The 27,918-nt window shown below is 42.4% G+C and overlaps 1 long non-coding RNA gene across 2 annotated transcripts in view; it reads right to left on the reverse strand.

Moving 5' to 3' along the window:
• Positions 1–3,268: 3,268 nt before the first annotated feature.
• The window catches only part of LOC113185274 (uncharacterized), a 52,501-nt gene continuing 27,851 nt past the window's right edge, over positions 3,269–27,918 (reverse strand). Inside the window, exons 2-5 of one of the 2 annotated variants that reach the window (XR_003301107.2) lie at positions 14,198–14,260; positions 11,429–11,558; positions 4,888–4,979; positions 3,269–3,851 (exon numbers count right to left, since the gene is read on the reverse strand). This is a non-coding gene — a long non-coding RNA (uncharacterized LOC113185274). Of the gene's footprint in view, positions 3,852–4,860; positions 4,980–11,428; positions 11,559–14,197; positions 14,261–27,918 lie in introns of both variants that reach the window. The other variant, XR_003301108.2, reaches the window with a different exon arrangement.

Consider the following 27,918-nt stretch of genomic DNA (forward strand, 5'->3'; position numbering starts at 1 on the left):
TTCTTGTTTACTTCATCCATAGGTAGGTACCAGAACAAATTCAGACGACCCAGTCAACCTGATAGGACTGAATCTCCCCAGATGGGTGGGCTGGCAGGTATGACTGCAGCTGTTCCATGGTGAGTCTGTGCTTCCAGGGGTTTTCTGCCCTGGGGTACTCCCTGTGAGTTCAGGGTCCTCCAGGGATAGTGTGCTTTATTCTGACACTTAGCCCTAGACCATGGGAGTTAAAGCCCAGATGCCCCCCGAGGGCCCAATTCTACTTACACAAGGGTTAAGAGAAAGTGAAAGAGCATCCATCTGTCCTGTCAGCTGGCTCCCAACCTTTTCCCTAGGAGGGAGGACACATCAGTTATATCCTCTATGAGACATTCACAGATGAGCATGACACACACACACAACAACAACAACAACAATAATCTAAATAATCTGAGGCAATACATGCTTGTAGCTAAATGCTGTGCCATTTATCTGCAGACACACAGACACACACACACACACACACACTCCCTGGCAGACCCTAAACTGGGATTCAAGTGGATGTTGTTAGAACCCAAAGTTTGGACCCCTTCCTGTGGGCAAGGTACTTCAAGAAGGCTTTGGGTTCCTAGTTGCAGGATGCTCATGGAATTTGGTGTGTAGTCCTTTGGACAGGAAGGAGGAGGACAGTGGAAGTATGGCGTACAATCTGGTTCTTGTAAAGTTCTTGTAAGGATTTTGAGAATGCTTTTCAGTTCAGAGGAAATGAAGGACAGCAGCCACTGCTGGGACAATCTGAAGATCAGCAGACTGTAGAGCCCCATGGGTACACTGTTGGCATGGACGCTGGCAATGCTCATGACAGGTCCTGTCCGCCAGGGCAGGATTAAGGCTCTTGTTGTGAGGAGGGAGGAAGGGAGCAAGAGATGAATAGTGCAAGTACCTCGTGTGATTGTATCCAGCTGCCTGACTCATAAGTTCCCACTGGAAACCTCTGGGGAGGCCCAGAAATACTTACATGGGGGAGACTTTACAAGGTTGGAGGGCAGGTTAGGGCCAGAGCAGGACACCCAGTTGTAAAGATTAATATGCATCTCACCAAAGCTCCCCATTTTAATGCACTAATTCATTGTCACTTGGAGCTTCAGTGGTTTCATTTTTCATTACTAACAATAATGAGAAATATTCTTGAACATAAATTTTTAGGTGTTTCTCTGATTAAATTCATAGACATATATCAAGACATTTACTAGGGTGCCTATCCACTTGTAGACAAGTGTTGAATTTTATCAAATGCTTTTTTTTTTTAAATTTATTTATTTTTTTTAGTTCTCGGCGGACACAACATCTTTGTTGGTATGTGGTGCTGAGGATCGAACCCAGGCCGCACACATACCAGGTGAGCGCGCTACCGCTTGAGCCACATCCCCAGCCCCTTATCAAATGCTTTTTATTCATCTATTAAGATGGTCATGAGATTTATATCCTCCATTCTGTTGAGGTGGTATATCACATTAGTTGATTTTCATATATTGAACCATCCTTGCATCCTAGGGTTAAATCCCACTTTATCATCCCACTTTGACATGCTGTTGAACAGGTTTGCTAGTATTTTTCAGGGTTTTTGAATCTATGTTCACCAGGAATATTAGCCTGTAGTTCTGTTTTCTTATAGTGTCTTTGTCTAAATTTGGTATTAGTATAATGTTGGCCTCATAAAACAAGTTTAGAAGTTTTCCATTTTCTTCAGTTTTTTGATAGAGTTTGACAAGGATTGGCATCGATGTTCCAAATGCTGGAAGAATTGAACAATGAAGCCCCATCTGGTCCTGGGCTTTTCGTTGTTTTTGTTGAGAGGTTTCTGATGACTGATCCAGTCTCCCTGCTGGTCATAGGTGTGTCTAGACTTCCTCTTTCTTCTGATGCAGTCTAAGTAGGTTATATGTTTCTAGGAATTTATCCATGTCTTCCAGGTTTTTCACTTTGTTAGCTGGCACTTCTAGTAGCCTCCTGACCCTAATTATTTCTGTGGTATCATGTGCAATATTTCCTCTTTTATTTCTGATTTTATTTATTGGGGTCTCTTTTCTCTCTCTCTTTTTATTAACCTAACTGAAGATTTGTCAATTTTTTAAAATCTTGATACAAAACCAGTTCAGTTTCCTTTATTTCTGTGTTGTTTTTCTACACTGTTTTATTTATTTCTCTCCTAATCTTTACCATTTCCTTCCCTGTGCTAACTCTGGGTTTGGATGATTCCTCTCTTCCCAGTTCTTTCTAGTTAGGTGATTTAACATGAACAACCTGCCCAGCTCCTTCCCAGAGTTTCTGTGCTGCTTTTGCCTGGAGGTCAGTGGTCCCCACTCTCACCAGCTCTGGGGGTTTGGGTCCTTTTTCTCCTAGCTGTTCAGATGGGCATGACACCTCGCTGTGGTACTCTCATTTCCTCAGTGGCTAACGATAGTGAACATATTTTCATGTGCTCACTGGCTATTTGTAGCTCTTTGTGGGTGAACTCTGTACATCTTGCTTATTTTTGTTTATGGTGTTTGACTTCTCCAAGAAGTCAAGCTCCAAGAGTTTTTCTAACTCTGAATACAAGGTCTTTCCCCAAAATGTGGATCCTTGGTGTTTTCAGTTTTTCTCCCAGTTTCTGGCTCACCTTTCCCTCTTTGTCTTTGAAGAAATATTTTTTTATTTTACAAAGACCAATTTATATATTTTTCTTTTATAGCTAATAAAAGTACTATTTTCATATAGCACGAAGTATAGGTATTTTTGTTAAGACTTGAAGTAATTTGGTATTCAGAATTGGCCACACAATAGCTGATAAGGAGCAGAGGGAAAAAAACACATAAATGTTTTTTTCAAAAGCTTAACTACAAAACCCCCCTCTTAAACCAAGAGCTCTGAGGTTTGGTAAAAGGGTTGGAGGTACTAATGACCATTTTCCAATGCGGATGATGGCACAATATCCATTTGTTGGACATGTGTTGCTGTGCGTTCACAGTTTAGAAAGACACTCTGAAAAGGTGGCTTAGCATTTTTCTTTTGCCTATTTGACTCCCTTGCAGGAGGAGATTGGAAACTCAAGCTACTCCGGGGCTCTGCTTCCACATGACCAGGCTGTAGGATGTCAAAGTAACTACAGGTTAACAAAACAATTTTATTTGAAATTAGGGTTGAATCAAAATTTTGAAAGTAACATAGAAACACGGAAAAGTGGTCTTCTAACTCTTCTATGTTGGACAAAAGCATGGTTGTCAACCTGGCTTTGCAGATACTTAGGTAGAGAGAGAGTGTTTGGGAGGCCTTGAATTCCACAGTCAGTCTGCAATTTTGGAGTTTGAATGCCTGGGTTTGATGTGGCTTCTTTGACTTTCAGCAAATAAATTACCCTCTCTGAGGGTATGGGTGTTTTTGGTTTTGTTTTCCTTTATAAATAGGGCTGTTACATTCATGGTTGTTGTAATTATTAAATAACACTGGAAATTTCTAGTACAGAGCCTTGTGTTAGCTCCTCAGGGTAAATACCCAATGGGTGTGTGTTGAATTGGAATGAGTTGGATATTCAAGGTTGTTGTTTAAGCAAGAAAATTATATTAATCTAATGCAGCCGCTTAGCTCTGATCTCAAGGAAACCTTTCAGACTTTCCCATTACCTATCAAGGGCATACCAAGGAATGCACTACCATATTGTCACTTTTGAGAAGAGGAAAATAAAGTCATAGCAAAGAATGAAGAAGACAACTTCAAAAACAGACTGTATTCCCAAGACTATCTTCTTGTGCTGGGTGCAGTTCCCTCTCTTGAGTAGGCTCCCAGCATGCTTCACACTAGGGCAGCCAGAATGGATTCTGTTGGCCAGTGACCTAGGAGAGGGAGAAGAAATCCACAAGGGAAACATGAACGAGGAAGAAGCAGAATGCTAATCACAAAGTCAGTCTTTTCTTATTTCACATTTAGCTCTTAAATAATTTATTGTTTCAACAGATTTTTCAAGTCCCCACAGGTAAGCCTAGCATTCTGGGTATGACAGACAATTCCAAAACCATTTCCCATACTCCCCAGTGAGGGGACAGTATAGATGCAAAGGAGTGATTGGAGGCCAAAACGATTGATACAGACCAGAGGCATTTCAGGAGTTCAAAAATAAAGATCATCCAAAGCGGAGCTACCAGTCAGGCTTTTGAAATGGATGTTAGAAATGTGATAGTAAGACACGTGGACCATCTCCCAGGTGTGGTGAAGAGGGGGGCTAAGACCCGAGGGACACAAAGGACATGGGTCCTTGGGTTTTTAGGCTCAGTCAGTCTCAGTTCTATTATTACCCCCAGGCTGTTACCCTATGCAAAAGGCCTTCTTTGCTTCCATAAATTACTTTCTTCAAAAGGAAAAGGGTAAACTTAGCATCAGATATTATGCCCAAGTCTTATACCTCCAGCTATCATGTGGATTCTTAAACTTAAAAATTAATAAGGTACAATATTATAATAGTATACAGTACAATATTGCAAGGTTATTTTTTTATGTTCTCCTTTTCCCACAGCCCTCATATAAACAACTGGGTGTAGGGGACTGGGGCTAAGATAGGAGTGATTTGTATGGCATGATTTCAGGAACAAAGACTTTGCTGAATTGAAAATTGCCTCTCTTGTGTAACACAGACTTTGTGCTCTTAGATAAAGCTTATGAGCTTGTTTTCCCAAGACGGATTCATTTTCTAAGAGGATCTCCCATCTCTCATACCAACCAATTTCGGAGTTACTTAACTATCAATCCCCTGATCACACTGGAACTTTCAAATCGAACACAGGTTAGACTAGTAGCCTGGACCCCTCTACCTCACAAAAATGTCTCACAGTGGCAAGGGACACATACATGTTGGTTGGTTCCTTAAATATTCACCTAGTGGAGTCCAGGCAGAGGCTTAGAAGCTGCAGTGGAATTGCTGTAAGGCTCAGGATAAGGTTGGGTGTCAGAACACAGGCTTGTGTCATCTGAAATGTTAAGACCAAGACATTTTTAAATAAAAAATAAATTTAAAAAACAGTGGAGAAAACAGTGCCTGAGAATGGAAAGACAAAAAGAGCATTTCCAAGGGTGTGAGAGAATGAAAGCTTGTTGGCAAATGTCCATTCCTTGCAGGCTGAATCTTCCTATTTGCCCACTTTAGGGTGGCATTTGGTACTTTCCTTTTGCTGGTACATATCACTGTCCACCTCCCTTGTAGAACCTGAACAAGATTTGAGCAGACAGGCAGCAGCAGCATGGGTAGAATATAGAGTTGAGGCTAGCCATGGCTTTGGTTAAAGGATCAGCCTTATTGAGGAGGAAGATTTATAGGGAGAAACAATGGAAGATTCATTCATTAAGCAAACACTTCCAAAGCACCATCCTGTGGCAGAGCAATGTGGGAGGGCAGTTAATAGAGAGGAAAAGACTGAGGACCCTGAATAGGTAGAGGGTCTTGGGTCAAAAAAGGATCAGCTAACCTTAAAAAGTGAACACATTTCCCTCTGGAACTCAATAGTAACGAGGAAAGTAGGGATGTTACGGAACAACAATCCTAAGTAAACACTGGAGTCATGAAAATTGTACTGAGCATTTGTTACCACCAGGCAGCTTTGTGTGTTGCATAAAGGCTGTTGGATGAAGAAGAGAGAAAAAATAGGATTAAAATCGAATTCCAACACTCAAATTCACCATCTAATGGGGGAAAATATGACAAATAAGTAACAAAGGCATAATGTTACACATGACACAGTAGAAATGGAAATCCATCCAGATGTCCCCATTGTAGGTGCTGGGGTTCCAGGTTTTTCCAGCCAAAGGCCTGATTCTCAAATAAGAGATCTGCTGCAGCTGAGGGTTTTACCGTCTTCGGAGTTAAGTCATTCTGATTATCAGCTCCTTAGAGCCTTTCTCTACTTGCAGCTGCAGGAGATGCATGCAAACAAGGATCTGTCCGGCTTTCAAACTGGGCTTTCAGTTGTCGGTTGCCCAGCTGTTGGTTACATTTCTGCATAAACAGTGCATCAATGGCCTTTAGCCATCTTCCCAAATATTAGAATACTGTTATTATTGCTGTGATTTTCTTCATATACCTCAAAAGCCTGACACAGCACCCACTCTAGTGCATTCTCTTCCACTATTGCACCACAATTCACTACTGCTAAAAGTTTAACCATGAGATCAGAATCAGGGCCAGGGACTCTGAGCCACCTTACCAGCGATGGTATCCTCACCATCAGCTGGCAGTGAAAACCTAACTTACTGCCTGTTTTCTGGGGACACCCCCAGGTTGAATTCTATGGAAGGAGACATTAAGACAAATTTGGGGTATAAAAAATTTATTATGAATGAAAACCTCTAAAGGAAGGATGAAGAAGCAGGATCAGACAGAAAAAGTTGAAGATGGTAGGGAGCTCCAGAGGTAGGCAATAATTGAGCTCATCAATAATTCTAATTCCCTGGAAAAGCCAGGCAACTAGAGGGCTTTATGTCCTCTTTCCTCAGTCATGGATATGGGCCACTGCTATAGGGATGCAGGCGAAGTGACACAACTGAGGCAGACCCTGAGGGAGCTGAGGGCTAAAGACTGTTAGCTGACCACATTGTCCCTCACTGGGCTGAGAGTCATTCCTTGAAGGGGCAACTGAATAGCTTGTCACAAGCCTGAGCTAAGACAGATGCAACAAGGATAGGTGATGATGATGGTGATGGACACAAGTGGGTGGGTGGGTAGAGAAGAGATGATAGATACAGAGATGTATATATGGATACCCACACAGAGAAAGGAGGAAGGAGGAGGAATGGGAACAAGGAAGAGGAATTATGGAGTAGTCTTAACATTTTCTATAAATCAAGAAGGCAAACTAATTTGCAAAGATCAAGGACAGTCTGACTGGAGATTTGAAGAAGATGGAATATTTAGAAATATTGGCCAGAAGAGATGTTTTATGTCTTCTGACAGAATTTTTAAATCACCCTGCTATTGCAGATCTGTTTAAGTTTACAGTGTAAATTTTCAGAAGGCCAGTCCTATTGCAGTCTGAGTCTTTATCCCATAGACTTACATTGTCAGGGGAGGTCAAATGAACACTCTGGGTGCAGACTGGACTTGGGGTTGGCATGATGGACCTGGGTAAGTGCCCAATGGATCGATGAGGCAATGTCATAGCTGACTAGGGACCTCAAGCTGCATAGAACATTGAGTGGAGACAGAAGGCTCCCAGGTGCTGAAAGGAATGATCAGTGGTTTAAGCTATGGTAAGAGTAGAAGATCTTGTGATTCTTATGAGGGAGAAGAAGAGGGACTAGCTGAGGAGGTTCCAGCAGAAAAAGGAAAAGACTAGTTTGAGATCTCAGGTGGGAAATCTATGAAGAGACCCAGGATGTAGTGATACAGGAAGGAAGAGGCGTGGAATGAAGATGAAGGCTGGTCAAATCACACAAAACAAGACAGTGTGAGGAGTGACAACTCTGTCACCAGAAGGTTTTAGTAAAGCCTGGAATAATCAGATTTGAATTTCAGGTTCTGCACCCAGAGAGCAAGGTTAATAGAGGCCATGTCTGGCCATTAGGAATTTAGTATCTGAGACCTCTGAGAGAAAACAAAACCCAGTCTCCTTTTTCCTGGGAAAAAAAAGACCTCACTTGATTTTTCCAAACTGAGAGGATCAGGAAAATGTTTTGGTGACAAGTATTAGGCTTAAAACACTAAAATAGGTGGAAATGTGCTTTGGTGATAGAAGGCCAGAACATATTTTTTAAAAACAGACATTGAATGGCCTCTTCCTCTTTCACTTTCTACCACAGTGTCTGCTAGGCAAGGAAAATGACTCATTAATAAATTTAGCACCAGAGGCCTGACTCATTCAGAAACCTCTTAACAACCACCTCACCCAATCTTACTATACTTTAGCTAACGAGATTCTCAAGCTTAGGCTGTCAGAATTATGCCTTACACATGGGCAATGGGTTTTATAACTTGTACTAGAAGTATGCTAATAGTATGAATTCCCTTTTTAGTGATGTCGAAGCTGAGCTAAGTGAATCACCTTAGGCTAAACATTGAATAGAGGGCGAATCTGTACATCTTTTTCTCACCGAAACCAGCAAAATGTCCGTAGCCCAATACTTCATACTAGAGCAGTTGATCATTTAAGATCTGAACCCAGTGACCCCATAGAAATCATGACTACCAAATTGGAAGGGGCAATAGCATATCTATTAATGGGAAATTTCAGCAAAAGAATAATTTCTTATCCAACTTTGCTTTATCTAGCACAAAGCTTGGTAATGGGTATTCAGAAAACATGTTTGTTGTATGAATGAATAAAATACCTTAAGTATACATTTTTTTGTGACCATGGTCTTTTCTGAAAGGAATATAATAAAAAGAATATTTTTGGCTAAGGCAAACTTTGCAGGTCTTAGTGCAAAAAAAATGTGGGGAAAAATGCAAGGATCAAGGATGAAGAAATTTTAATATAGAATCTTAATTTCCCTGTAGCACTAATCAAAAGAGCAAGGGCTGAGGTTGTAGTGCTTAATGCTAATAAGCATGTAGTTCCTGGGGCAGAGGTAGGGAAGGAGTGCAACATGATTCCAAACAGACTTCCAGCTTCCGGGGCGGCTTGAGCTCCCCAATGCTTTACCATTTTATCTTTATCACCTGAACCTCCAAAGCTCCCATCCCATATTTGGTGGTTCTAGTTAAGGTAAATCGTGTAGGTGGGCCAGGCATGGCGGTACACAACTGTAATTCCAGCCACTTGGGAGGCTGAAGCAGGAGGATCAAAAGTTCAAAGCCAGGCTCAGAAATTTAGAAAGGCCCTAAACAACTTAACAAGACCCTGTCTCAAAATAAAAAAATAAAAAATAAAAAGGACTGGGGATGTGGCTCAGTGGTAAAGTGCCTCTGAGTTCAATCCCCAGTACCAAAAACAAATAAATAAGAATATAGGTGAATCTTAGAGAAGTCAAATCCAATCAATAAATAGTTTCTGAAACATCTATAAGAAAGTAATTTGGGAGTACAAAATATAAGATCACCTTTGTCTCGAGGTATTTACAATTTACCTGGGAGAAAAGGATATGAGAAGCATGAAAAGGTGACAGACAGTAACAGGGATAAATTCAAGGTAATAAATTCAGTAATTCAAGGTAATAAAGACTTATTACAGGCCACACATGACCATGCCACATTCATCTCCCATTCTCAATTCCCACCAGACCCCAACCTTATTAAAGTATTCACTCCAGGTGACCCAGGGTAAGATGATCTCTCCCCACATCCAGGTGTAAGTTCAAATTAGTATAAGATTGTTCCCTTTGCCACCATTACCAGTGGTAGGTATGTGACCAATGTTGGGTCAATCAGACTGAAGAGAAAGACGCCATGCTCAGGTAGAGAGCCCCTACTCCACTGCTAAGCATAAACCAAGGGGAGTGAGGTTTATGTGGTTTCTCGATGTCTTCTTAAACCATGAAGAAACCAGACATTGTGTGGCAGAGTGAAGACATGACTTTTTAAAGTCTCTGAATCAACCTTGGAGCCTGTCCTAACTCAGGCCTTCCTGCTATGTGAGATAATAAATTTCCTCATTGCTCAAGCAGGCTGGGTGGAGGAATTGTTTCCAGTAGAATCTCAAGGAGACAATGACCAATTGCCAAATGTGTGGGCAGAAAATAATTACTGTGAGAGTTCAGAATGGGAAGAGTTCACATGAGGAGAGTGTGATCAGGATGGCTTTCAGGGAAATAGAAATGAATAGAATCTATACAGCAGGAGAAACAGGGAACACATACATCCCAAGCAAAAGCCAGAAGATGAAGGGAGTTTGAGCAGCAATAATGGAGTAGAAAATGCAAAGCGCAGAGGGAAAGATCGGAGAAGATTGTGGAAGATATGTAGGCAGTAAGGCTCCAGTAAAGAGTTAGAACTAGCAAATGATCGTGCCCTGCCTGACCATTTGGAGCCAGGTCTACTTTAGACCACCATCACATTTTACTCCTGCCGGCCTATAAAAATAAGCTTCACACGCTAATGGGTATCTTAAGTGAATGGCCCCCATCACTGCCCCTTCACCTTGACCTGTCAGCATACTGACCTGCCTGACCTGACCTTGACCTGGTTCCACACTTGTGACTCTGGGATCCTACCTCTGATCCCACATATTTGGCTTTTGCAGATTTGTCTCTCACACTGCTCACTCCACGACTTGGTCCTTGCATCTTCTCTCTCATGGCTCTGCGTTAGTGTGTTTCTCCACAGCGGAGACCCACTGATTTCTTGTTAAATGCTTTGCTGTCTTACAGGCCAGTCCCCATTCCAGGCAGTGAGGAGAAAAGAAGAGAAGAAATGATTCATCTAGGAATGCTGGTGCAGAAGTGACCCAGACATAGCCATGCCCCATGGTTAGAACCAATGTGGTTTTAAAGGAAGTCACACGAGAGGTTGAGACATATGCTATGCCAAGAGCTCTTAGAACAGGCAAGGAAAATGCCCACAACCCAGCAGTGAGTATGTGGATGACCAACATGAAAGGGTGCTCAAATTTCCTAAAATTACGGAACTGCAAATTAAAAAACTCAGTGAAATATCAACTACTCTGGCAAAAGTTAAAAAGGACTCTATGACTTATTGTTGGTAGGGATGTGGGGAAAAGTATACTCTTACACATTATGGGAGGAAATAGACTTAACAAAGTCTTAACAGAGACTTTATTCAGTGAAGGCAAGAGGACAATGTTCTTAAAATTAAAAAAGAGAGAAAGAGAAAGGAAAAGAAGAATTTTTTTAAAAAGAGGGTGGGGTGGAGAATCTCATGAGAATAAAAGGCAGAGGAAAGGGAGGAATGAGAGGAGGAAGTATTGGGGAAAAAAATCCACCAAATTATGCTATGTTCATGTATGAATGAGCCTCAATGGTACGTGTGTGTATATATATACACACACACACGTGAACATATATATGTATACATGATTCATGTATATATATATGAATATATACATATAAATATACCACACATATATGTGATTCATATGTGAATATATGTATGAATATACATATATACACATATAAGTATATATGTGTATATATACCACATATTTATATAGTCACATTGTACCTATTAAAATAATAATAATAATAATAGAATGGATATCAGTATGGCAGAAGGAGAAAGAAAGAGAAGATAAAGAAAGTACTAGGAAATGAGATTGATCAAATTGTTATCGGCATGTACAAATAAGGCATAATGAATTCCACCATTATATAGTTATAATGCACCAATTTAAAAATACACATAGCCTTCCCTTAAGCAATGCACTTTTAGTTTAATATCATAGAAATAAAACAACACTGTAAAAAGATATAAGTACACAGTTATATATTGCAGTGCCATTTAAAAAATATTTTTAGTTGTAGACGCACACAATACCTTTATTTTATTCATTTTTATGTGGTGCTGAAGATCAAACCCAATGCCTCACATGTGCTAAGCAAGTGCTCTGCCACTGAGCCACAGCTCCAGTCCTTGCAATGCCATTTGTATTGGTGGGTGGGGGGATCTAGGAAAAAAGAGAATATTTATCAAAAGAAAAAGGACTGAATAAATTATCGTATATTCTACAGCCATTCTAGTCATTTATTTATGTATTTATTATTGTGCTGAGATTGAACCCAGCTCTGTTTTACTACTGAGTCACATCCCAGCCCTTTTTATTTTTTTTTATTTTGATATAGAATCTTGCTAAATTGCTTACAGCCTGGCTAAATTTCTGAGGCTGGTCTCAAACTTGGGATCCTCCTGCCTCAGCCTACCAAGGTTAATAGGCATGTATCACTGTACCTAGCCATTCTAGCAATTTTTGCTATGCCAGTTTACAAGGAAGGACTGACATGGGGAGTCATCATGACTCAGTCTTCTCTAGTGCTTGTTAAATGACAAGCACAACACCAAGTTCTTTACATATATTATTTATATGTAATGCTCGTAATAATCCTATGAACAGGTTGCTATTGCTATTTTACAAATATGGAAACTGAGGCATGGAGAAGTTAAGTAACTTGTCTGAGGACACACAGTCAGTAGCAGAGCTGGATTAGACAATTGCAGGGCAGAGCTCTACAATGAGAAAAGGAGAGAAAGGGAAATCCAATTAAAAATAAAGAAAAGAATCAGACTTTTTAAAAATCAGGTGTAATATAATTTCATTTATTTATTATAAAATTATATGAATATATTCACAAAGACATTTAATTTTTAAAATAAATCATGGAATTGTAGGAGGTTCAGATTGGAAGGAAAAAACACAAATGTAACATAATCATACATCTGAGACTTGAAGTACCTCCATAATATCTGTACTCAGTGGTTTGTAAACACTCTAGAATAGAAAACAATGTGTTTTTAGGCAGCCCCCTTTTTGATTGAACCCGTAACTCTTAATACTTAGTCCTTGTTCTTTCTATCACTTGGGTGTCATAGAGAACAAGTTTATTCTCTCTTTGAAAAGACAGCCCACCAAGTATTTTAGAAAAGATAATCTATTCCCTTCAGATATTCCCTTCTCCAAAGTATCTAGCTTCTTCAACAAGACTTCAATGAGATTTTCAGTTTTCCATTAAGGTGGTCTCTTCATTACAAATGTGATCTGACCTGACTATATTTCTTTTCAAGCCTGGGACTCACAACTGGACCAATAGATACAGCCTGACACAAATGGTGAACCACTGCAGATTCTGACCCTATGTCAATGGAAAGTGAGAACAGGTCAGTGGTTTTAATGACCAAGTTGTGCCATGGCTTCTAAAGAAGCTATTGACAAAACCAAAACCTGTTCTTTTTACTCATAGTACTGTCCTTTTTTACTAATCACCACAAAATTTTATCCCACATACTTTATGTTGAGTTGCTATTCAAATGCAAGTAACATTAAAATGGTCTTTGGAGAGAGGCTGGCTTGGGCTTGAACCTTGGCTCTACCATATCCTACGTGGCTTTGGGAAAGTCATTTACTTTGTTTGACCTCAGTTTCTTCAACAGTAAGATCAACATCAAAGTTTCAGTTACAGAGTTGCTTTAAGTACTAGAAATAGAGTATAAATACTAATCAATATAAGTATACAGATTTTAAAAAGCTGTTTGGGGACCAGGGTATTGCTGTTGGTAGACTGACTCACTGTACTGACATTCCAAATTCACTGAGATTGAGATTATAATTTACTATGTTAACTCCTAGATTCCTGTGAACTGCCACTAGAAACATCCTCTGGTTGACTAATCTACATCTAGTGAGAAAGGTCAAGACCATTCTTTTTTTTTTTTTTTTCATTTATTTATCTTGCAGATTCTGCCTTCTTTCTTAAAGTCATAGCCTTTACTGATTTCCAGTATTATCTTATATTCATGTAACGTGACAAAAATCCACTAGTCATGGATTTAATGATCATATGAACCTGGATGATTTGGCTCATTTAGAACTGTTAAGGGAATCAGATGACTTTTCTCTCTAAATTCCCATCCAATTTCGCTTTCACCAACACATTCTTCCTTGTGAAAGTAGAAACTTTCCCTGCCTCTTCCTCCACTTCCTGATTGATGATTCTGTCAGTGGAGTAAGACAGGAATTTGTCAGATGCTCTACTTTCAGCCAAATGGGACACTCTGCAGACACCCTCCTGGTTGGAGAAGGCTTCTAGGTTGGCTGAGAAATGGGTCAGGAGAGTGCTGTCTGCGGCTAGCCCCCACCCCGCTGTTCAAACGTGAAGTTATTTTTACTGTACACTGTATAGTTATCATCCTGAAACTTCTTCATCCTCCCCTGAAGTTGGGTTCACTCCTTTCCAAATGAAATGTTTTCCTCTTTCTTAGGTTAGACCTGCTTTGTCCTGGAACACATTCTCTGGGAATTCGGACCTCTAGACTTACACATCCTAGAATTTCCTAGGGACAGGAAGTGTCCTTCTTAAAACCAGTCTGCTGTTCTCATCCTTAAATTTCTACACAGCTAAATGGCTTATGGACATGTAGTTCAACTGTATCCCCTTCTACAACAAATTGTTCTTTTTTAAAATCCCTGAATCTAGAAAATCTTCACGTCCTACCCTCCTCATCCATGCCCCTACTTCCCTCCTTAGCTTAAGTTCCATCCTTGGAACAACTTACAAGACTCTCAAACGTCTTTTTTCCTTCCATCACACTCACCTGGTTAAGCTCTGGTCTTGATCATGCCCTCTATGCTGCCTGCAGCCTCAAGTCTGAACATGGCTGGAAAAAAAAATCAGAACCATGCTGAATAGTCTCCCTTTAAATTTATGACCACAAACCTCAAATGGGCACAGTGCTGCCTGGCACTAAACCTTCATTTCTCTAGTATTTGGTTTTCTACCCTCCTCATGACTTTGCCCCACATATTCTTACTCCTCAAGCACCCAACACTCACCCCTCCTTCCTCCCACTGACTTAAATAGGATGTCCCCTCTGTTCCTTTGTGCTTGTGGTTAACACTGCCTTGAGCTATGAGGGCACCTGCCATTGCCAAGTCTCTACTCCCTTTTTCCTTCATGATACTTGTTTCTACCTGAGATATAAATAAAAATATATACATATATATTATATGCATTATATAAATATGCATTAAACAATATTATATACAAATACATTAATATAAGTATATATCATATAATTATATATTTATATATAATATGTATTATATATTATTTATGCATAACATAAACTGTGTAATTGTCCTCAATGCAGGTTGTGTAGTTATCATCCTGGAACTTCTTCTTCCTCCCTGTAAGTTATATCCACTCCTTTCCAAATAAAACGTTTTCTTCTTTCTTAGTTTACTCCTTCTTTGTGCTGGAACACATTCTTTTGGAACTAGGACCTCTAGACTTACACAGCCCAGAATTGCAGGGACAGGAAGGAATATGGATTTCCCAAGTGGGTCATTGGGAGCCACGGTAAGCGGAGCCACGCCTATCTTCATTCCTTGTTTCCCAGACCCATTCATTACTCTACCTACTGGGGGCACACCAAACTCTAGAGGTTGTTTTAGGCAGCTTTTTCACTCCTGTGACTAAAAGACTTGACAAGAACAACTTTAGAGGAGGAGAGGTTTATGAGGCTCACTTTTTCAGAGTCCACAGACTGCTGGCTCCATTCCTCAGGGCTCAAGGTGAGGCAGGACAACATGGCAGAAAAATGTGGTGGAAGGAAGTGGCTCACGTGATGATCAGAAAACAAAGGGAGAGACTCCACTAGCTAGGTAGAAAATATATACCCCAAAGACATGCCTCCCCAAGACCCACCCCTCCAGCCACACACTATCTGCCTTCAGTTTTCACTCAGTTCATTTCTTCAGGACATTGATTCACTGATTGGGTTAAGACTCCCACGACCCATTCATTTCTCCTCTAAACCTTCTTGCATCATCTCACATGTGAACTTTTGGGGGACACCTCACATCCAAATCATAACAGGGGTCATTGATTTATAGCTGCTATTCTCAAAAAGGACTCTCCAAGAAAATGAAGCCCTAATGCCCTGAGGCATCCATTGTACATAATGAATTAACTTTCCTCATAAGAGTCTAGGATAGCATTAGCCATGGATCATCTACCGGAGAATAGGGAAAATAGCACTCAAATCATTTTCAGTATGGTTAAAAGCTCTTTTGTAATCCTGATGGAGAAAGACCAACAGTGTATTCTGTACCTTAAAAGATAGCACCTGTCTATACACAAGAAACACCTCCAGGCCGGCACTACCCTTCAAAACATCATTTCATCACGATGCAGGGCTAGGGCTTCTGGGTGGGGCAGTGTGTAAGAGCAGTTGATGTTATGGTCATAAAGTCTATCTTTTTTTGCTATAAAGTGCTGGTTCTCTAATATTAGTGAACTTCAAAATCACCTGAAGAATTTGTTAAAACACTAATTTCTGGGTCCTCACTCAGAGTTTTATTTACTAAATCTGGAGTAGGACTCAGGAACTTGTATTTCTAAAACATTCCCAGATGATGTTACTGCTACCGGTCTAGAGGCCAAACTTAAAGAACCAGTTCCTGCCTTCCACTCGCCATCCTCCAGCCACTCTGCCTTATTTCCTCTTTCAGACTTTGCAGGAAGGGTCCTCCCTTGGCTCCATTGCCCAGGTGATTCCTTCTCTTTACTTGGATCATTCCATCCCATCTCTCTACACTGTGGAGCCATCCCTAAATCCAGGGCTCAATTCAGATGTCCCATTCTCAGAGATGCCTGTGCCATGTCAACTGTGTCTCTGTCTATGCCAACTGACCTCATCACTCTCAATCTACATTGTTTCTTTCTCTCTCTTTTTTTCATAGCATAAATTACTATATGATCATTTCTTATTTAATTGCTTACCTGTCTGCATATTTTTTTTGTAAACTCCTTCATTGAAATGCTCTTGTCACTCTCATTCAGGGTTCGATCCCCAGCATCCCAATAGAATAATTGCTCAATTCTTATTTGTTGAATAAATAAGGAATTAATATAAAACCCTTCACTTGATTTGTGAGTCTCATTCCACCCCATTACTGATATGTGTGAAATTAAATCCAAGGATGTATTTATGACCCAGCTCTGGGCCTTCTAACAAGCCTTCTAACACTCCCCACCCATCACCCCTTACCCCACTGCAACACATACACACTAGCCAGTTCTCAATATCCCCTGGCAACCTGGAGATATTAGAGCCTACTTCCTGGACATTATGGGATCAGATTCACAAACTGTTCCTGCCTCTTCACCTCCTGGCCTCTTGCTTTATCCCCACCTAAGCTGTGTACTTGCTTTAACATTTCTTCAGGACCCAGAGAGAAGGCCAGATACCTGCATGCTTAGCCACTGCTCTCCTCCCTGAACTCCATCACTGATACTGAAGGCTGTTCCCTACTCCTACATGTAACTTTTCATGGCCTTTCGTACTCTATAGCTCCTTTCCAGCTTTGCATCTGCCATGCTCCTTAATAACTGTTTTCCCAAATTTATCTGTTTCTCTCCCTCCTCCATTGTGTTGAGCCTGATATATTCTTCCTGTGCATGTGAAATGTGAACCAGCCATGCCCAAGAACCCAGTATTCCAGCATCCTAAGCCAATGGGCCCCAACTCCAAATCCAGTTCATCAACATTACCTGGGCAGGCAGTCATTGATCTCAATTCTTTCTCTTTCATCTCAAATCCACAGGCTCAGGAGAATTAAGGGATTAAAAAAAGCACCTGCACCCCAAGTAATGTTTTTTTTTTCTATTCTAGAGTTTTTATTTTCTAAAGGCACCTTCCTGAATGCCTCTAAGTGTTTGCTTTCAGACCCAGAGTTTGCCTCTGTTTTCCCTTTGAAATAGCCAGGTTTTTTTTGTGGACAGATCTGGGCTTCCAGGGTCTCTTTGCAATTAATTCTGACATAGGCCAATAATTTCTTTGTTCCCATATTTCCATATACCTCAGAGATCCTTCCATAAGATATTCCAGAACTGTTCATGCTTTAAAATGCAGTTCCTTAAGGAGGTAGAATCTCAAACATGCCTCACACAAAGAAGAATGAGCAAATACAAACAAAAAAAGAAGGTGCTAGAAGAAAACTGAGCTCAGTTCCTACACAAGGACTATGATGTCAACGGATATTTGAGAATGTCTAAAATCCCCAAAGGGAAAAGAAAGAATCAATGAGGTTGCCTCATGCTGTACTTTTTGACCTTTAATCATGGGTCGTAAACTTGGCAGAATCATCTCCCCATGAATTAAATTTTTTTGTTGGAATATCTTCCACTTTAAAGTATACATACAATATTAAACAATAATAACTACTGGGAAATAAGAACACTGAGCTCTTTTTCAAACTGATTAGTCAGTTTATTATATAATTTTGAAGGCAGCTATGCTTTCAGCTGCAAAGCTATAGTGTCAAGCACTTGAAGAAACAGGTGGTTCACAACAGCTTCCACCAAGGGAATGGAGTCCAGCAGGAGCAACTGAGGGCCACATGTGGTGCCCTCACTCTGTAACATTTCTTTTCTCTGGACATTACAATACCCATAGAAAAAAATGGGTGTGATGATTTCTTTTCTAGGTTGTTCTAAGGATTTAAGGATATAATATAGAGTAAATCACCAATAGAGTTCTGGAAACTGGCCTTTCAAAAATGTTAATTTACTCTCTTATTTCTGCAGTTTACCATTCCAAAACCTTGAGATTTTAGACCCCTTACAGATATTGTTCATGCCCAGCTATGATCCTATAAAAAGTAGGAGGTAGTTTGTTTCATCTGCTTTAAAGGTCTGCTGGGCATGGTGAGACATTCCTATAATCCAGAGACTTGGGAGGCTGAAGCAGGAGGATTGCAAGTTTAAGGCCAGTCTTAGCAACTTAGTGATACTCTGTCTCAAAAAATTAAAAAAAAAAATTAAAAGGGCTGGGGATGTAGCACTGTGGCAAAGTGCCCCTGGGTTAAATACCCCACACTACTGTCCTCCCAGAAAAAGCCATTGGTCATAACAACATCCTTCTGTACCTACTCAATAGTGGTTAGAAAGCAACAACTATAGTTTTGCTACCACAGGGCTGCATCATTTTGGAATATAGGGAGTGTCATATTTATTTTCAGCAAAAAGATAATTTTGATTTAGGTTTCAAACCAGAGAATCTAATCCTATCAAAAAAAGTATATACTTCAAAGAAAAGCAATCAAAGTTAAGTGAATCAAATCTCCATGAGAACAGGATAATCAGGTGCACTGGGGGCAGGGGGTGTTCATTTGTTCAGTAACAAAGGCCTGGCCCACTATATTCTTAATTTGCTAAAGACAATTTTGTAGTCTAAATTAGTTATCATGTGACATATAAAACTCTGGTTCTCATTTCAAATTATGGGCTCAGTCATTCTCAGCACAACATTTTGTTGTCTTCATGAAATTAATGGAGTCTCCAAGTTAAGTGAAACTCCAGGAAGATCAAATCCTGGCCATGACCAGTATGCTTCCCTGTCCTGTTCCCACTGAACATCACACCATGGTGCTTGAATGTGGTCTCAGAATTGCAGTCAAGATCTGGGGGCCCAGAAGGAGTAAAGGCAGGCAAGCAGCCTGGTGACCATCTCCATCTGTCTAGGTGTTCTGCTGCCACGGTGGCCACGGGTGGGACTCCCTTTCCAGGGATGAGGAAAGACTTGTTCTGTCAGGTGGTGTCAGTATGGAATTGTTACTGTTTGGGTCCAAAGGACTGGTTGGTTTCTCTGTTTCTGCTCCTTTCGGTTGAACTTGTGACCTCAAATCCTTGGGTATCACTGGCTTTGTCCGTGCCATCCCGAGTTCCAGGACTGCTTCTATATCGCACACAACTCTGCTTCCTCCCTGGCCACTTAGATCCAGAGCTCACTTTGGACCCCCTGATCTTGTTTGCTAAACAGAGGTCCCTTGGTTTTCCCCGGCTACCAACTGTTTTTTGTCACTCCTGCTGGCCAGAGTCCTCTGCGGCCAAGCAGACAGCCTCTCTGGGTTGTCCTCACCTGGTCTGATTCACCTGGTTCTGGGAAGCTGCCTCATGCGGCCCAGCCTTGCTTGCTCTGGCCTGGTCTGCCCTTGGCACTGGGGAGTCTCTGCAACCCCCAGCTTTCCTCAAGGGACAGCCTGTACCTGAGTCGGCCCAAGCCAAGAGGGTGGCCTTCTCTTCCTTTTCTGGATTTGTGGTTCACTAGTTACTCCTCAACTCTACCACAGTTGCCTTGGCAGCAGTACTCCCTGGGGCCTGCTGGGAAAATTCCACACTCGGATTTGGCACCTGTTCCTGGTAGCAGACAGGCCTGAACTGCCAGCCGAACACAAGCTTGATGAGTTAGGTATTGACCCGACAGGGGCAAGAGCAGAGTCCCTTTACGTGAAAGTGGCTTGCAGAGCAGAGCAAAGGAAATGGCTTATTTTCTGTCCTCTGTTGGCAATAAATCCCTGCACCCCAGGATGGCCCCAGCTTGGCAGGTTGATGCTCAGATGATTTCTGATGGCCTACGTGCCAACCGCAAGGCAAGCTCAAGCGCCGCCAGCTCAGCCTCCACAGAGAATCCCTTCTCTGGGGATGAGAGATGCCGTTCCAAACCCCAGCAAGCTGGAATGCGTCCACTCCTACCCTTTGCATGTAGCTGCAGTGCACAGTGGACAGCTGAATCAGGAGAGCAGAGGGGTGGCCTGTCTGTACGGGAAATGTTAGTCTATTCTCTGAAATCTGAGACATGAAGAGAAATTTGGCCATGGAGGAACTGTGGTTCCAGAACTGATAAAAATGTTCCAAAGTCTTGCTCTGTCATATGCTTGATTACCCCAATCCCAGGGATGGCAAATGAGCTTCCATCTTAATTATAGCTTAGGAAAAATATGCAGACAGTTCTTTAACTCCTGTTTTACTCTGTCCATTCCAAATGACTGCTTCCAGAAGGGGGGTGAGGGGAAGGACAAAGGAAAGAGACATAAATTACACTCCATGGGCTGTCTCGTTGACTCCGGAAAATCCCCCAAAAGGTTAATGCTGCTCTGCATGCTTCTGAGCATGTGTGGGTCACATGCTGGGGGCTGGGAAGCCACTCCAGACTCTTGCTGCTGCGATGCCCACTCAGGCAGGGAAGGACACCAGGTGGCACCGAAGTGAGCCTGGGTAAAACACTGTTGACTTCTGGGGTTTGTCCATAAACTAGAAATCACAAGAGAACAAAAATCTTAGCCTCCTTCCCTGGGAGAAGAACTGAGCAAGAGAGGGAAGGGACTATGATGCCTTCCAAGTGTCCAGAAGGAGGGAATCTCCCTTGACAGTGAGGAATGAAGCTGCCATATGCTTCAGGTGACACTGAAAATATCAGGACCTCCAGGGAAAAGGGAGACTTCAGTTCCCAGCTGGCAGACAGTGGATTTCCAGTGAGAAGTATCCTAGCCAAGGCAAGGAGAAGGAGAGTGGGTACTGGACCCAACCCCATCAGAGACTCTCTTTGAGGCACAAGACAAATGCCAAGCAATGACGTAGTGTCAAAGTCCTCAAGCCACATACCAGGATCCCAAACCTGGCCAACATATAGGCAACAAGGTGCCAAAAAACACAGACTGTTATACTGCTGCAGGGAAGAACGTCTCGATTGTCCTACTAGGAAGAGTGGGTCTCCTTTTGGTGAAGGCATCCCTGGGGAAGGTATAGAACTTGCCCTAAAGAGGCAGAGATATAGGAAGAACAGAAAAAGCAAGGCAGGTAGAGCAGCTGATGCAAGTCAAAGGCAAATGTGACTACAAACACAGCTGCCCGAGTGAGCTAACCGACAGACCAAGGGCTTCTGAGGGCAGAAGAGCAGATGCACTAGAGGACTGAGAGCCCCTTCCCCTTGCCCCTGCCCAGCCTCACGTGGCTCTCCAGTGTGGAGCAGGGGCTGGGATAGATGGGAAATCTCTCCCACTGGTGGTAGAGGTGGGCTGCATGCCCAGATGCCCTATGAATCACCTGCACCAGAAGGGGCTCATCACTCTCCCATCTGCTGTCCCTGATCTCAGGCTTCAAATAGAGCTGGCAGCTGGGAATGGGCCCAGGGACCTCAGCTTGCTCCCCCTTTCCTGCCCCACCCTTCAGAAGCAAGTCAGTTTTGCATCATTAACTTTGGGGCATCCTGGCTGTCCAGGGTGGGACTATTGTAGCAGTGGGTGTCCAACCTTCAGCCTGCTAAGCACTCGTGCACAAGTCTGTGAGGGATGCCATAATAAAATACTACAGGGTGCCTCAAACAACAGAAAGGTATTTCTGCACAATTCTGGAGCCTGGAAGCCCGTGATTGTATTGTCAGGCTTGATGTCTGCAGAGACTGTTCTCCTCCTGGCTTATGAAGTCCACCTGCTCACTGTCCTCCCATGTTTTTTCCTCTGTGTGCATATATCCACATATATCAGTCATATTGGATTAGAAACCACCGTTATGACCTCATTTACCCTTAAATACCCCTTAAAAGCCTTATCTCCAAACATAGTCACGTTGGGGGTTAGAATTTCACATATAGGTCTGAATGGGTAGGGGGCACAATTTTGTTCATAACAACCACCTAGAAAGTGCATTTGCCTGTGAGTGACACTGGAATGGGTTTCGTTAGAGTTAAGAAGTAATCTCTCTGGGAACTCCAGCACCTCAATCTGGCTGCAAATAGCCCTGTCTGCTTTGTGATCTGGCTGGGGATGGGGCCCAGGCACTGCTGGGTTCAATCCCTGGTACCAAAAATAAGGAGAAGGAGGAGAAGAGAGCAGGAAATCCCTGGTGCAACTTTTGTCAGGAAACATCAAAGGCTCTTTCCCAATTGATTCTTCTTGGAATACCTGCCACCTCAGAGGTGGCAGACTTGGGGAAGGTATGCTGGTATCTCTAGCCTGACATCACTGTCATCATAGTTAACCTGCACTGCCTTTTCCTGCTGACCTTTGACATCGTTCAGAATCCTTCTCACTATAGCAATAGAGCCAGTGGTATCAATAGAAGGGATTGACATATCAGCGGACACCCCATTGCTAACCCAATTTTACCTGTTCCTTTTGATTCAGAAGGTGCTAGAAGCTACTCCCCTTCTCTTAAGTTTGCTCTCTATGTTCATTCAACTGTGATGGAGTCACAGATTTATACATCAGTAAGATGTATAGATAAAATGTAGTTCTGGACTATTCTACAACCACTCTGGTTGTCCTTACTGGACAATGGGCAAGAGACAAGGAAGGGTTCTGTACTTTAGGGCCGCACCTCTTGAACTTTAACATGCACATGAATCACCTAGAGGTCTGGTTAATATGAGAATTCTGGCTTGATAGGTCTGGCATGGGTCCTGAGAGCCTGCATTTCTTTCCTTCTCTTTTTAAATTAGTAAACTTTATTTTTTTTAATCAAAAGATAATACCTAAGAGTATTGTATAATATAATTCAAAATTACAGAAGAGAGGGTTTTGAATGTTTTCATCACAAAGAGATTCTGCATTTCTAATGAGCTCCTACTTGAAGCTATTGATTTGCAGGCCCTATATAAAGAAATAAGGTTTTTTAACAACACAATAAGCTTAGGTATTATCGTTTAAATAATCTCCATATGTAATTCTTCCATCTCTTCTACATAAAATACTTAGTTGTTCAGAGTTCTGCCCCCTTCCCTGGCTTCTCTCAGGGACTGGTGTCTGGGTATCTGAGGAAAGGGTGTATCTTCTGTGGCCTCCTGGTGGAATGGGAAGCTGACGTCTATGAGTCTCCATGGAGTCTTCGGGATCATGGGGCTTTTAGGCAATGATTGGATCTGGAGAGTTCTGGCCCCACCAATGGGTTAACCTATCTAGCTGAATGGACTCCTGGGAGATGGGACCTAGTTGGAGGAAGCAGCTCACTGGGAGCACACCCTGAAAGCACTAATCTTGTTCCTGGCCTCTTCCTGTACTTCTGCTCCTTGACTTACATGAGCTGAGCAGCTTTCCTCTACCAAGCTCTTTCGCCATGATGTTCTACTTCACCCCGCAGGTCCAGAGCAATGGAGCTGGCTGACCACGGACTGAGACCTCTGAAACCCTGAGCCAAAATAAGCTTTTCTTCATCTCTCCTCTGTGTTGTTCTTGTCAGGTATTTTGGTCACAGTGACAAAGCAGCCCTCATGTTTAGGGGCAGGGGATTTTCAAAGCCTCTGAGATCACAGGTGCCTACTTGTTCCAGTAGGGATAAGGCCATTCTGAAATGTTCAGTATCTCCTAGCTTTAGTTTCTTTTTCTGTGAATTATGACCATGCCACAGGACTTCTGCCCCACATAGACAGGACATAGCGTCCTCCCACAGCTCAGTGAACCCTAGTGATTCTACTTTTGGTTTCATCTCAATCCAAGCAAAATCTGCACCCAGTGAAAGTAAGATAGTACAGAGTGATATCAAATATGACTGAAGACCCTCAACAGCAAATCTTGAGCATTCTGGGGTAAAAATGCATTCTAAAATAAAATTTAACAATAGATTATTTTTTTTGCTACCTATAGTCACCCATTCATTCATCAATTTAGCCATAAATATTTGTCAAGCATTATGTAACACAGACAGCAATGCACCAGATGTGAGTCATTCATTCTTTTGAGGTACATAAATGTATAAAGTTCAAGGCCACCATTCAAAAACACAAATTTCCTTTTGTCTTAATTTGAAAAAGGAATATAGCATAATTTCACTCTCACATAACCCTTGCTTCAGAGGACTTAAGTCCTGTTGAAAGCCCCTTAAAGTAACATTCTACAGAGTGGCTGACATTTTCTCTGGAAGATTCAAACCAGAGGCTTTTAGAATGCTCCACAGATTGCTGCTGAGAGCTCCCATTTACTTGCAAATCCACTCAGCTATCAAAAGTGAAATGAAGAGAGGCGCCAATGTCTTGTAAATAGAGAGAGGTCATTATTGCACTGATGGAACCAAGTTGTTCAAACCTTTCCACCAAACTCATGAACTCGCCCAGCCCCCTTTCAGTTTGCTTCTCTTTTTGGAAGGAAGGAGCAGACAGATTGGGTGACTTGCCCAAGGCCACAAGATGTGCCACCACTATAGAGTTTGGAATGAGACTTATCGTTTCTGACGCTTAGACTTTCCCCTGACAGTTCTACCTCTCTTTGGCTTGGCTACAGGGATACCAGGGTTGCTGTGACGACAAAAAAGAAAGAAAGGAACAAGAAGAATTAGAAAGTGTCATGCAGCTGTACAATTTTTATAGCCCTATTGTATGTGACATCCGCCTGTTGTGAGGGTGCTGAGCAGATGAGGAAAGCTAAGGATTTCATTATTTGGACAGCAAATAAGGCCTGGTCACCAATCCTGGAATTGATGGGAGGGCTGCCAGCCTTTGAGGCTTTGAAAAGGGAATGCTGATGAGCTTTGCCTACGGCATTGCTTTGACTTGAGCCACACACGTCAAAGGAGGGCGACTGAGCCCTGTATCTGGAGAAGAAAATTAACTCTTCATGTCAGAATGCCCAATCTTAGAGATGTAGGCGGCTGTGACTGCTCAAGTGTATCTCCTCCTTAGATTCCCAACCTGCCCAGAATGCTGGACCATTCACAACAAGAAGATGAGTTGCCTTGCTTGCACTCTTATAATTCACTAAAATGGGAAAGTAGTCTTAAGCTTCAAATGCCTTGAGTAACTCTTGCTATGTCCTAACCTTTGAGGGTCAAAGTGTGCATTGGATGGATCCCGGTCTTCAGCAGATCTGAGCTTTGAATGCAAAGAACAAGAGAAGCCATGCTGCCCTTCAATTCCCTGCACATCATTTATGCATGGAATTCCCATTGTGAACACGTCCTGAGGGATGGCCTGTGCCCGGGGACCTAGGTGTACCATGACTGAGGTTCAAATGCCCATTGATTGTGTGCATCAGACCTTCTGGTCTATTTAGCTGAGATTGAACTCTGTGGCAGGGGTTTTCCCCCTTGACCCAATCTTTCCTATTCACTTACTTCTCCTTCCCACCAACATAAATTTTGGTCAATTTAGGAAGAGTGCCCACTTGCATTATGATAAGGGCAGTATGAAGCAAAGGGAAGGCCGGCACAGCAGACTCTGCAGGAAGAGTCTAGGACACGGCAGGGTGAGTTACACCGGCTCCCTTCCTAGGAACTACGTATGAGATTCTGAAGTAACGCCCTTGATCACCCTGATGAATATAAGATGTGCAGTTTCACCCTTGGGCACGAATGCCAATGTCCCTACCTGTTCTCCGGTGCTTTAGATGTCCCAGCTCTGACCTGACCTGCTCTGATCCTTACCCAGATGAATGAGGAGAACGCGGTCTGCAGCAACACATCTACCAAGCTCCTGTGCTGTTCTCTTCTACACTATTTTCCAGAGCCTTGGGGCCCTAGAATTCCTGTCCAAATAGCTCAAGGCTCATTTCCAAGATCTGCCTGGGGCCTTTTACCAGATTCATTCCTGAGTAGTAGCCAATGGGTGCTTTGTGTGGAGGGGGTTATGGGTGTGCACTGCACAAGCAGGCTAATGTGTCCACGTGTATGTGCACAAGGCCCCACAATGTGTTCAAATTTTCTGTGTGTACCCCTCCCAAGTATGCATGCAGGCTGGGTTAGGAGACATTCCCAATCTTTTCTGGAATACTTTCTATTTCCCTCTGTTAGATCAGTTCATCAATTCTCATGGGTTCAAATATCAGCTTCATGCTAATGACATCTTAAATATTTATTTTTTTTCTGCGGAATTCCAGAATATCTACTTGATATTCCCACATGGCTACATCACAGATATATCAAATTTAATGTGTTAAAACAGATGCTTAATTCCCCCCCCCCCGCAAGCATTGTGCTCCCCTTTCTGATCTCCCCACTCTTGGTAATGGCATTACCTCCCACCCAGTTGCTTCGGCTACAGAACCTCGGAGCTTTCTTCCATGATCCCTCTCTTGATTCCTCCACATCAAATCCATCAGTAAATTCTCTTGGTTCTACCTCAAGTCTCTTCCTCTGCTCCCTCTCCACCGTTTGGGCTCAGGCTTGTGGGCCCTGGTCTGGATAACCGAGGAAACCTCCTACCTGGTTTTTCTGCACCCACTATCATGGTCCATTCTCCCCCAGTGACTAAAGCGCTCTCCCCCCCCCCCCCCAGTGAAAGGAGGAACAAGTTCCCGTTGTGTCTTGGGTGTGGCCCTGCTGCCTCTCTGTCCTCATATCAGCGTGCTTCCTTCTCTTACACTGTTCTCATCGGGCTGATCCCTTAGCTTTTCCACACCTCCCAGGGCTGGCAGCTTTTCAATATGCAGTTCCTGCTCAAATGTCATCTCCTATTCTCAAGTGCTTGTTTTTCCTCTACATACCAGTTATTGTGTTTGAATTATTTTATTTATTTTTTTTGTATGAGGATTGAACCCAGAGGTGCTTTACCACTGAGCTACATCCCCAGCCTGCCTTTCTTTCTTTCTTTCTTTCTTTCTTTCTTTCTTTCTTTCTTTCTTTCTTTCTTTCTTTCTTTCTTTCATTTTGAGACAGGTCCTTGCTAAGTTGCTTTAGGAACTTGATAAGTTGCTGAGGTTGGCCTTGAACTTGTGATCCTCCTGCCTCAGCCTCCCAAGGTGCTAGATTTTAGGCATGTACTACCGTGCTTGCCTAAAATTATTACTTTAAATGATATGCTTTTTCAATTGTTTATCCTAGAATTGTTTATCCTAGCTTTCTTTTTTATTTTTTGGTACTAGAGATTGAACTGGGTGCTTAACCACTGCACAACAACCCCAGGTTTTCTGTTCTTTTTGTTTGTTTGTTTGTGACAGGATCATGTTAAATTGCTTAGGGTCTTGCTAAGTTGCTGATGCTGGCTCTTAACGTTCCATCCCCCTGCCTCAGCCTCCAGGGGTCCTGGGATTACAGGTACGTATCACCGCATCTGGCAGAATATAAGCTTTCTAAAAGCAAGGAGCCTGTCTGCCTTGTCTATGATTCTGTCTCCTGTGCCTGGGGCCCACCCAGAGAGAGCACTGGGTGAATATTTATTATGTGTATTATGAATACCAGGGAAGGACTATGGAATGGAGACAGATAAGAATGACATCTACATCCCTCAGAGACCCAGGTCTCATTTTTCCACAGACCCAAGAGTCAACTGCTGATGTTTAAATCCCTTTTACTCCTGATCACTCATGTTGGTTTCTACACCCTGTTTGTGTCCTCAAAGAGCCCCTTCTAATGTATTTCTATAGAAAGAATTTAAGACCCTGGCTCAGGCTTAAGCTAAGAAATTCCACACAGCCTCAGCTATTGAGAGAAACAGATTCCCACCCTGAGAGTGACAGGTCAAGGCTCCGCTCATGGGGACAGATCCATTCCTCAGAGAGGCCGGTGGGGCTGCTTGGGTAGGCAAATTACACAGAGCCTCTCTGTTTGGGG

The sequence above is a fragment of the Urocitellus parryii genome, chromosome 5, assembly GCF_045843805.1.
Source record: "Urocitellus parryii isolate mUroPar1 chromosome 5, mUroPar1.hap1, whole genome shotgun sequence".
Classification (NCBI taxonomy): domain Eukaryota; kingdom Metazoa; phylum Chordata; class Mammalia; order Rodentia; family Sciuridae; genus Urocitellus; species Urocitellus parryii.